The sequence below is a fragment of the Oryza sativa genome, chromosome 10, assembly GCF_034140825.1.
Source record: "Oryza sativa Japonica Group chromosome 10, ASM3414082v1".
NCBI lineage: Eukaryota > Viridiplantae > Streptophyta > Magnoliopsida > Poales > Poaceae > Oryza > Oryza sativa.
In genome coordinates this window covers 3,988,510-3,997,620 of record NC_089044.1, presented here as the reverse complement: position 1 = coordinate 3,997,620, position 9,111 = coordinate 3,988,510, and the positions used below count along the sequence as shown (strand labels likewise).

Below are 9,111 nucleotides of genomic sequence, written 5' to 3'. Positions count from 1 at the left end.
CCGGTGGCCTCGTCCTAGCATCGCTGCAGCTGTGGGAGAGGGAGCGGTTCGTCATGATGGCAGATGACGTGGTCGGTGGACACAAACGAACGACGATGGTGATGACACGTAGAAGGAGAGCGGGCGCGAGCGCGCAAGGCGTGGAGTAGGATAAGGAAGAAGGGGGCAGGTTCCATGGTGACCACCACTTGGCAACACCCTGGTGAGCAGACCCTAACAGCCATAATCATACTGTCGAGAAGAAAACCCTAAAGCCGCCCAACTTCCTCAAGCTCGTATTTCACCGTGGCGTTGTGGGGGTCCCTTCAGTAGGCCAGTGGTGACGGCGAGGAGGTAGGACAAATCATGCTCTTGCCGACTTAGGTCGTCAACTGGCTTGAGGCCGTCGTAGATTTTGTCGTGGGCAAGGGAGCAAATCCAACAAGGTGGGCGATTGGCCGCAACATCTTCATCATCTCCTCCTCCTTCCACTTATATTTTCCTGTCGTTATGCCATAGTTGCCGAACAGGCTGTCCTCGTCGTGGCTGATAGATACACCAACCAGGAGACATCACGACACGTCATCGCTGTTCCGCCACCTCTGCAGCGTCCCCATGTGCGACGATGGGCCCACCACACTGTGTCGAATCAAGCACGTATCAGATGTGTCACGATAGCCACGGTGCATGCGGAGGAGGCATATGACAATGTTTGCCACCGTCGCCCTACCGCTGCTAGCTGCCGCCCGTCCCACTTCTCCAAGAAAAGATTAGGAGGGGAGAAGGGACCTAACAAGTGGGCCCCGCCAGTTTTTAAATTTTTCACTAGTCACTTATATGTGGAACCCACTGATATTTTGTGATGGGGCTACCACACCAACACCGGTAGACAAGTCAACATGCCTCGTTCATGAAAACCACTCTCGAAATCGAGGAGGAAGTTAAATTACACCGATTTTAATAGTTGAAGGATCAATATATCTGGTACTACTGTTGAGGGATGCGTATCAAATTGAACCTATATTTGAGGGACTCAAAGTGAACTTATTCCCCCAAACAAGTATGCTGACTGCCAAGTGAAAGCCCAACAGAATCACTGGTGTTTGCGGGCAGCGTCGAGCTCGGCCTAGCCCACAAGCATGCATGCCACACTAGCTTAGCTGTCTCATGCCACCACTAAACATGAGATGCATGCTTGCCGCTAGGCGCTGACTGGTGACGCCTGTTGATAACCGTAGATACGCTTGCAGCCTCTGGCTCTCCGTACACGTATATATATGCTCAGATGCATGCACCGATGCGTGCCAACGTACGTTGCAGATGGCCTCCCTGACTGCACACGCGTACACGCACGTACGCAAGGACCAGCGGATCCGACCGCCAATTCTCGCGTGGCATGCATGACAAGCAGCTAGCACCACCACATCGTATGACACGTAGATCACGATGATCGCCTCGAAATCCCCTCCTGTACTCTACTACACTACGACTACCCATTTTCATCGATCCATCGCGGCCGGCAGCCATGTCTCCGATGAGGCCGCGCTCCTCCAGCGCGAGCTCGACGTCGCCGGTGGCGGGGAAGAAGGAGAAGACGGCGACGAAGCCAGCTGGTGGTGGTGCTCGCGATCCGCCCAAGGGAAGGTCGTCGTCGTTCGCGTGCAGGGTGTGCGGCAAGAGGTTCCCGTCGCAGCAAGCCATGGCCGGCCACGAGGATCACTGCCGCCGCCACGAGGATCACGTCCGCGAGGCAGCTGCTGCCACCGCCGCCGCAGTCGTCGTTGTCGCCACCGCCACCGCTTCCGGTGGTTGCTCTAACCGTGCAACTTGCGGTGCTCTTCTGGCGTCTTACACCTGTGCGACTCAGCTTCTTGCCGCTGCCGCCGTCGCAGATTGGTCACAGGTGGCCGCCGGGATCCCTCTTTCCAAAGAGCAGCTTGTTGTCGCCGTCGCCATCGTCCTCGCCGACGACGGGTGAGCCGGCGAGTGCCACGGTTGATGTGACGCTCCGGCTGGGCTCCGGTGGCAAGCGCGGGAACGAGAAGCCTCTGGTCGAGTCACTGATGGTGCCGGCGGCAAGCCTACACGGTCACCGAGGAGAGCAGGGTCGCGAAGGCACGAGGGCGAGGGGGATGGACGGCTGTGATCATGGTAGGAAGAAGGGGAAAGCCCAGATGGACGGATTGGATCTAGAGCTGCATCTTCACCGCTAGTTTAGTAAAGGGTTTATTACCGGGAGCAGATTACAAAATTAGGGATTTGTTAGACAGCTGCCTGCTGTTTTTTTTTTTTTTGCGCTTTTGTCAGCTGGATTTGTGGCCATGGGATTTTTCTTCAAGATTTGTGCACAAGCCAGCCCAAGGCGTGTCCTCCCTTCAGCCACAAACGAGCCCAAGCTACAGTTCAAAAACATAAATCCTCATCTTCCAATTTCTCCTGCATGAATGGGAGGAAAGCAAGAGAAGCTGTCGGTGAGAGAGAGATCGAGAGAGGATGCGGCGAAGCAAGAAGCAGCGACCTCGATGTTGTCGGCGTCTTCTCCGCCGGTTGGAGCTCCTGGTTGTGGGCTTGTGGCGCAGCCAGGGCCAGGCAGCAGAGGTGTTTCTGTTGGATCTCGCCGCTGAAGAGTTGAATCTTGGACCATCAATGAACAACGAGGCCACATCGATCCCCAAGGTGAGTATTCCCCATGGAGATTTATGCGTTGAAATTTATCACATCTGTTCATGTGGGGGCTGCCGGATTAATGAAAAATCCATTAAGCAAATATGTTTGTGACTCACTAAATTACACAATGATGAACATTAACATGTGTGTTTATTGAACTACCGAAAAACGATACGTGCCCCGGAAGGAACTACGAGCTTCCATCTTCTGTACACATCGGAGGGACCATTTGGCTGGATCCTACGAACCGTGCAAACCCTCCCTGCCATTCACTGGTGGTAGTTGTATGCGGAATAGAAGGGATCACTCTGTACTACCTGCAATAATCTCTATAGGTAAACATTGAATTCAAAAATAGCACCAGTTGATCCATGCCAGCAAAAAAAAAGGACCATATGATGGGGAAAAATAATCAAGCTTGGTTTTTCTGGAGCTTTTCAACTCCTGCCTCACATGTACGAGAGAGCAAAGAAAAAAAATGCATAGGGAATAGAACTTGCAATAGAACTACAGAAATAAAAGGCTTTCCAAGCAATCCATGGTCCCACACAGCGCATGACTGTAGAAAGGTTTGCAAAGTTCAGAAAATAAATGGTAAAATGACCACCTAATTTTGGTATATTCTGAAAATTAGTCCATAAAAATAGTGTGTATTGTACTTTTAAGTCCCTAGATTAAATTAGCATGGGGTGGAACAATTAATTCTATAAGTTATGCCACTTGTACGTAAAAAAACTGTGCATGAAAAAGAGCTAAATTTTAGGACGATTTTCATAATAATGTGTAAAGCTTTTGGTTTAATTTAGAGAAAGGTTACCATAACTATAATGATTTAAAATAATTCGTGCACCTAATATAATTAATATGTTTTCATATACATAGCTTGTAACAGGTTGATTAGAGTCGTGTGAATGCTATACTATATACAATAGTACTAGAGAAGTTAACAAGTCATCCATACAAAAATATTTTGTGAAACAGTTTCTACCGGTACCGATGTAAACCCTTGATGCCACTGTGATCCTCCTTTTGTTGTTGGTATAGGCCTAACCAACTGCATGCTAACAAGTTAACAAGTAGTATGCTCGAAAACTATTTGTATCATAATAGGCTTTACCTGCATTGTCCGGTCAGTTTATCGTAGACGGTGCCACAGGCCTTGCCGACGACCTAGGACGTGTGGAAGCTGAGGGTCTTGCCTATGTCGAAGGCCTAGAAGAGGTAGAAGAGGTAGACGGTTGTTCCAGTAGGGGGTCCGCAAACCTGTGTCCTGTGGGACGGTGGACTTCTGATGCACGCCTGCACGATGCCCCCCGCATAATACGTTTGCATTTCTGTCGCATTCGGTCCAGAGCAGACATCATCTCCTCAAGGGACCCAGCTATATTGTCACGCAGCTTCTCCCACAGTGAGGTTGTGTCAGAATATAGTTCCTCCGCAATATCGCCCTACGAAAATAAATGTTACAATGATTACAGGTTGCGGTAAGATTATTGTTTCATTAAAAATTTAGTGGATAATATGTTACCGTCAGGTGGGTAACTGGCGCTGACTGCATAGGGTACAGCGTGTCCACGTCGGCTATTTCAGGAATATATGGATCCTCTATTGTCACAAGGCATACGCGTGTTTATGCGATGTACCACCGCATGTACAACGCGTACATACGACGGTCGTACGGTCTGGATTCGTTAATATATCGAATGTTGCCCTCGAACATTGTTCGACCCAAGGGGTCATCTTACCAACGATATTTCGCCACACGCTAGCATCTCCCTTCCTCTTTTCTAACAAAAAAACTCATCATTAGGTGTTGAGTTAAGTAGTATAATTCGGACACACGGTAATTAATGGGAATCCAATTGAATTTAACTTATAAGTGTATTTTTTTGGAGGGGGGGACTGTTTCACCAAGCAGGAGAGGCACTTCTTGGTAAAGGCTGAATTGCCTCATTACACGCTGTAGATTGTACGCCTCAACGGCTATATCGTAGACAAGCATCTTTTTCATCAGCCAGTAAGACGAGTCACGCAAGTAGAGTATACTGAGGTCGGCAGGGGCACGACGTTGTGTCTCCTCTTCCGTGTATGGACACCACTGAACGTATCCTCCTTAAGTAGATCGAACGCCTCAGTGAAGTACTCGTACACGCTTCGAGCCTGAACGTTCGTCCACTGTGGTTGCATGTTATTAAATAAATAGTAAGATTATAGCTGTACGAACTAAATGCAAATGTACAAAAAAAAATTTCTACGTACCGGTCCCTAGCACCAACGCATGCCATAAGTAGGCCTATCATCTGTAGTGTTACCAAATAAGCTAGAATATGCCACAGTTCCAGGCACGTATGGTCGTCCCAATGGGAAGCGTTCTTAAGACCATAGCATGAACAACAACGGACAACCAGTAAACATAGGTTGCTTAAAGCTTGTCTTTGTGCATGCTTCACATAGATCTCGGTAAGTTGTAGCCAAAACTGCTGATCCCCAACTCCACTAGGGAAAACTTTCTATGTTGCCCTGCACAATAAATCTTGCTATGGAAATCATTCTCGCATCCACTATGTATCCGTGTCCACTTGTGAACATAACCCATCCAAAAAGCCATAGAAGGTAAGCCTCCAAATGCAATTCCACATGGTAATTTTCTACGTCCTCTCTCGTGAAAGAAACCTACAAAGGTACACAGAAAATTTCAATAACAAAACATAATATCATCAATGGAAGTTTTTTGTATGAATTAGTTTTTCCTCGAACTGGATGAGCCAGTGTAACGTAGGGCCGCGCGCTTCATCTTTATAGAAAAGTCCTTTCATGTCTCTATCATCCTCTGGAACAATGTAAGCATATCTTCCAATAATATCATCCCTCCATTCCACAGGTGGGTCGGGGAGGACAATTGTCTGTCCTGCAAGTGGTAGCCCTATAAGCATGGATACATCTCGCAGTGTAATTGCCATCTCTCCACACGGGAGGTGGAAAGTGTGAGTCTCCGGCCTCCATCTGTCGACCAATGCAGTTAGAAGTCCCTTGTGTATAATCTATCGGCGTGTGTCTCTAGATGACACATCTTCATCTTCCTCGTCAGTGTCTTCCCTTTTATTTGCTTTCCGTCGGCGTGCACTTTGTTGTCTTGCTACCATGTAATCGTAATGCCCTCTAGCCTGCAACATCCTAACAAAAAGAAGAATGCCTGCAACAAGACATCCTTGCATAACGAGTTGTTGCGTCAGACAAAATTTACAATAATTGCAGCAAAAAAATTAACAAAAATTCATGTAAGTGTGTAAAAAAATTAGTTACCTTGGTAACCAACGTTCGTCGACTCCCCACATTGGGAAAGTCCGCGTTATGAAGACCGACATACCACTTGGACGACTGGAAGACATTAGCCATGCATGGTGCCATGCATCGATGTCTCTACTGAGTAACGGGTAGGATTCTGGAAGACATCAGCCATGCACGGTGCACGGCATCGATGCACGGCACCGTGCACGGCTGATGTCTTCCAGCTGTCCAAGTGGTATGTCCAAGTGGTACATCGCACAAACACATGTACGTCTTGTGACAATAGAGGATCCAGATATTCCTGAAATAGCCAACGTGGACACGCTGTACCCTATGCAGTCAGCGCCAGTTACCCACCTGACGGTAACATATTATCCACTAAATTTTTAATGAAACAATAATCTTACCGCAACCTGTAATCATTGTAACATTTATTTTCGTAGGGCGATATTGTGGAGGAACTATATTCTGACACAACCTCACTGTGGGAGAAGCTGCGTGACAATATAGCTGGGTCCCTCGAGGAGATGATGTCTGCTCTAGACCGAATGCGACAGAAATGCAAACGTATTATGCGGGGGCATAGTACAGGCATGCATCAGAAGTCCACCGTCCCACAGGACACAGGTTTGCGGACCCCCTACCGGAACAACCGTCTACCTCTTCTAGGCCTTCCACATCGGCAAGACCCTCAGCTTCCACACGTCCTGGACGTCGGCAAGGCCTGTGGCACCGTCTACGATAAACCGATCGGACAATGCAGGTAAAGCCTATTATGATACAAATAGTTTTCGAGCATACTACTTGTTAACTTGTTAGCACGCAAGTGGTTAGGCCTATACCAACAATAACAGGAGGATCACAGTGGCATCAAGGGTTCACATCGGTACCGGGTAGAAACTGTTTCACAAAATATTTTTGCATGGATGACTTGTTAACTTCTCATCTAGTACAACTGTATATAGTCTAGCATTCACACTACTTTAATCAACATGTTACAAGCTATGTATATGAAAATATATGAATTATATTAGATGCACGAATTGTTTTTAATCATTATACTTATGGTAACCTTTCTCTAAATTAAACCAAAAGCTCTACGCATTATTATGAAAATCGTCCTAAAATTTAGCTCATTTCATGCACAGTTTTTTTAAGTACAAGTGGCCTAACTTATAGAATTAATTGTTCCGCCTAATGCTAATTTAATCTATGGACTTAAAAGTACAATACACACTATTTTTATGGACTAATTTTCAGAATATACTGAAATTAGGTGGTCGTTTTACCATTTATTTTCTGAACTTTGCAAACCTTTCTACAGCCATGCGCTGTGTGGGACAATGGATTGCTTGGAAAGCCTTTTATTTCTATAGTTCTATTGCAAGTTCTATTCCCTATGCATTTTTTTTCTTTGCTCTCTCATATATGTGAGGCAGGAGTTGAAAAGCTCTAGAAAAACCAAGCTTAATTATTTGTTGTCCATTAGATGGTCCTATTTTTTTTTCCGACATGGATCAACTGGTGCTATTTTTAAATTCAATGTTCACCTATAGAGATTATTGCAGGTAGTATAGCAGTGATCCCTTCTATTCTGCGTGTAAGTACCTCCAGTGAATGGCAGGGAGGGTTTGTGTGGTTCGCAGGATCCAGCCAAATGGTCCCTCTGATGTGTACAGAAGATGGAAGCTTACAGTTCTTTCCAGGGCACGTAGCGTTTTCCGGTAGTTCAATAAACACGCATGTTAATGTTCATCATTTTGTAATTTAGTTAGTCACAAACATATTTGCTTAATTTTGCAGGTGTACCTTAAGTTAACATGCTCATGTTTCCAACGGGTATGAACGATCAGTGGTATGGAGCTTCCACATACAACACTGGTTCGTACATAATGTGTTTCATTTTTGACGATCCTTATATTGCGATATTAAATTAGCGCTGCACCTGCAGGGGATCTACCAAATGTCCATAACTGAAAATGTACAACCACAAGGACCAAGCTTTTTGGACATGTTAGGCCAAGGAGATTGGTTGTTCAGTCAATCACCTATCATGCAACCACAAACAACATGTACAAATTACAATATACTTTAAAATATTTTAGCTCCAGTATGTTAGTGGGCTACAACTTTGGATTCCATGTTTTGTAGGAATGTACACTGCCGACCAAATGATAGGATATGCCGACAGCACACAGTCCTACAGAGAACCATGTAGCTACGGTGGGGGTCGTCAACAGCACTACACGAGATAGGACCGTCGCATATTGATGAACCACCTCCAATAACTCAGCTGACCCAAGACTACGGGCATGTTGATTTCAGCGGTGTTAAGGTGGCACATAGGTCTGTCCGCGAGTGACATTCACCTGAAAGATTATCTTTGTCAAGACGCAGACCTCCAGCTAGTGCTAGAAGAAAGGGAAAGAAAAAGGACACTAGCACATCACGAAATTTTGATGATGAGGCTAATGAGTGGAACGATTTTATATTTTGCTCTTTCGAACTAATATGTAATGTTGTGTGTTCAAACTTTCTAATGTGTCAGCTACATTTCTAAAGAAATAAATTCGAAATATTTACCCGCTTTCCCTTCACGAACACTTACAGATATTTACCTTTACACAACACTTCAGTGGGTTTGAGCGCTTTGCAAATTCACAGCATTATCTTTTGGTAAGCCCCCAATATGCGCCATAAATCATCGCGTACTCAGTTCATACCACAAGATAGGGCCTGTGAATTCGCAAAGCGCACTAACTTATTGAAGCTTACACCAATGATAGACTCTACGAATATGAATTATATGCTATACTTGAGTCTGTTTCTTTCATTTCGTAACTTTCATTTTATAGGCACTCAACGAGTAGGCTCTGTAACCAGACGACAACAAACTTTTGGCGGACATCCCCTGAAAAATGCTAGGACTAGAGAAGAGAATCACTCTCTCCTTTATTTCTGGCTGAGAATGCCAAATGGAGCAAGAGGACAAAAGAACTTTCGGTGGACAAAACAACTTTCGATGCGGTCCCGCAGAATGGAGGTGCGGAGTAGTAGTGCGATCCCGCGCGCTAGGAATGTGGCATCGATGCCCCACGGGACCGGCTCGGTGCTACCGTTTGGGGCTGCGTTCTGTGTGACCGGTCGGGCCGGTGGCCGGTCCCGCGTGCAACACCA

The 9,111-nt window shown here is 46.1% G+C and overlaps 1 long non-coding RNA gene and 1 other non-coding gene across 8 annotated transcripts; one reads left to right on the top strand and one right to left on the bottom strand.

Annotated features, from left to right (window-relative positions):
* Positions 1–1,413: 1,413 nt before the first annotated feature.
* Positions 1,414–8,531, top strand: LOC4348162 (uncharacterized). Of its 7 annotated transcripts, XR_010737172.1 has the most exons (7): positions 1,414–2,655; positions 2,743–6,297; positions 6,378–6,697; positions 7,503–7,658; positions 7,738–7,815; positions 7,886–8,006; positions 8,086–8,531. It is a non-coding gene; the product is annotated as an uncharacterized protein (transcript). The 7 variants fall into 7 exon arrangements; XR_010737170.1 differs by having other exon boundaries at positions 7,503–7,815; XR_010737171.1 differs by having other exon boundaries at positions 7,491–7,815.
* Positions 8,000–8,737, bottom strand: LOC136353758 (uncharacterized). Its single transcript, XR_010737173.1, has 2 exons — positions 8,553–8,737; positions 8,000–8,303 (listed from the first exon to the last, which is right to left on the bottom strand). It is a non-coding gene; the product is annotated as an uncharacterized lncRNA (long non-coding RNA).
* Positions 8,738–9,111: the final 374 nt, after the last annotated feature.